Here is a 2,994-nt window from a genome sequence, read left to right as displayed (position 1 = left end):
CACATTAATCTCTTGTGTGGGACCTTGTCGAAAGCCTTCTGAAAGTCCAAATATACCACGTCAACTGGTTCTCCCTTGTCCACTCTACTGGAAACATCCTCAAAAAATTCCAGAAGATTTGTCAAGCATGATTTCCCTTTCACAAATCCATGCTGACTTGGACCTATCATATCACCTCTTTCCAAATGCACTGCTATGACATCCTTAATAATTGATTCCATCATTTTACCCACTACCAATGTCAGGCTGACCAGTCTATAATTCCCTGTTATCTCTCTCCCTCCTTTTTTAAAAAGTGGGGTTACATTGGCTACCCTCCACTCTATAGGAACTGATCCAGAGTCAATGGAATGTTGGAAAATGACTGTCAATGCATCCACTATTTCCAAGGCCACCTCCTTAAATACTCTGGGATGCAGTCCATCAGGCCCTGGGGATTTATCAGCCTTCAATCCCATCAATTTCCCAACTAATAAGGATTTCCCTCATATGTGGATAAAATGTGTGCCAGGGCAACTTATAGATATATAGCAAATCTCCTGCTGTGTAGGTCATGGTGAGTCAGAGAATGTTGCAAGCAGATAGAGGTGCATCTGGGCATTTCAAACAGAAAGAATGACATTTGGAGAGATGTGCTCAGAGACAGTTAAGGAAGTGCCCTTTCATTAGTTCCTGGAAAGTTTGAGGTAATTGGGACTTACTGGATTAGAAATTGGAGCACACTTCACCCGTAAAATAAGCGTTGAAGAGTCCAATGTGGCGGGTGGCATGCTCATTTTACACCGGAAGTACACAATCTGCCATCTTGGCAAAGGCGTCAAGGGTCCCCACGTGAAACAGGCATTAGATTCTTTGCTTATGCAAATGAGGGGACCTAATGCCTATTCGTAGCCCTTACTGTAAGATTGGTTTACATTCAGGAAAACCAGACCTACATGTGGCCGAACAGGCAGTCCTGAATGGGACTTTAAAGGGACCACCCATTATTTTGCAAACAACATGCTAAGTTTTTAAGTGCTGCTCCCGACCCCACATCTGTTGCCTTACATTGATTACCCCCCAATAGATACCGACCACTGACCACCCACCCATGAACATCAATCCCTCACCCCTGACTGTCACCACTCCGCCTCTTGGTTCACACGACTGTCTTGATCGCTGCCACTCCCCCTCAGCCACTGCCACCTCGTGACCCGGACACCAGCAGCTGCCCGTTCTTCCATCATGCTTCGTTGGTTGTAAAGTTCTTCGGGATGTCCTGAGGTTGTGATAGACACTATTGCTCTACGGGTGGGTACGAGTTGCACACACGCCCGTAGGAGCCCCACAAGTTCCTGGTTCAGGCATACACTGCGCATGCGCCTAAACCCGGAACTTGCGATCTGTCAAGAATCCTCGTATGATTCTGGCAGAAATGGGCATTTGCAGGCGGAGAGTTGGGCTATTTGCCCAACTTCTGCCCAGCGAAAGCCCGTGAAATTCTTACATCTGATAAAAGCCTGCTTTTATTAGATTAGGGCTTTTAAAGGACAGAAAAATACTTTTTTCCCCCAATAATTTAAACATTTAAAACCCTGTGAAATAAGGTCAGTTTATTTCTAGACCCTTTAAAATGTATACATTTATTTTTTTTTAAATTTAATTTTTGTTTTAAATAATTAAGTGAATTCCATTTTTATTAATTTTAAATATGTGGTGTTTTTAAAATTTATTTTACGTGTTTTTGTATTTTTGGGGTATTCCCATTCATACTTATGGTGATTCCATACATACGGAACTCACCACAAGTATGAATGGGAATACCCTACTTTGATTGGTTGGGCCAGCCCATGTGATCCCAGGGACGCTTGCAAATGCCTGCGCCCCTGGGATACGTGGGCCTCTACACAGGCCTACGCATAGAGGCCCAGAACCGCAAGTCACCAAACCTCCCGGATTACCAGGTAAGTTTGTACATTTTTTGGGGGTCAGAGGCTAACGCCCTCATTCAGTCCTCCTAAACTCTCTCTCTGACTGAGTGTTCCATTCCTCTTATCAATCCGTAAATTGTCTTCGGACATTTTGAATGTTAAAGGTGCCACAATACAGCAAGTTGTTGTTGATGTCTGAAGATCACGGGGAGGGAGGCAGATTGTGGCAGGTTTACTTGAAGGGCAGCGGGAAGCAAACCTGCTGCTCCTGGCCCATGAGCAGTGCTCTATAAAGCACTGAGCTACTGCAGCCTCCTTTTATGTGCCAGGTTTCCTGAGCCCTGGGAAATCCGGTCGCCCAGCACTAAATTAATACGGTTCCCAAAATCTGAGCAATGGAGTCTCATATTATAATCACGTCTCTCCAAAGTTGGTTACTCGGACATCCCCAAACCCGCTGTTAAACCAGAAGACTGTACATTCATGGCGGGTTGGAGTTGGGCTTCACATATTACCGATTTAAATCGGTAAATGTGTGACCCTCTCCCACCCGTTGTGGAGGGATTAAACTGACCTCCTTTATCTCACTTTTCACAGCTATTTTCAAGAAGTTCCTGTTCCTCCCTTCCTGCTTTCAGAATACATTTATGTTTGTCAGAAATTTCTACCTATGACAGGAAGTCTCTGAGAGGAGCTTCTTGAGATGTTGCTTAAAAGGAAAGGCTCAATCAATGTATTTACATGAAGGAGAAAGACAGATTTACTGTCATGAACAGTCCCAAATGCTCAACCTATATTGGTTACTGTTTTCATGTCTTAGCACTCTTCCCTTGAAGAATAGTATGAAGTAGTGGAACGAGTCATCAGCTGAATAAGAGTCTGACAGGCCATGATGTACACGTTCCCTCCATTGCCATAACCATCTTAATCTTTTGTGGGCTTGGAAAACTTCCACCCCAGGCGTACAGGAAGCTGTGGTCCGAGATTGCGGACAACGTCTCCTCAGCGTCCCAGGAGGCGAGGGGGCCCGTCCAGTACTGGAAGCACTGGAACAGCCTTGTGACGTCAGCTAGAGTAAGTACAG

Source organism: Pristiophorus japonicus, chromosome 12 (genome assembly GCF_044704955.1).
Source record: "Pristiophorus japonicus isolate sPriJap1 chromosome 12, sPriJap1.hap1, whole genome shotgun sequence".
Lineage (NCBI taxonomy): Eukaryota > Metazoa > Chordata > Chondrichthyes > Pristiophoridae > Pristiophorus > Pristiophorus japonicus.
Note: the sequence above shows the minus strand (reverse complement) of the source record.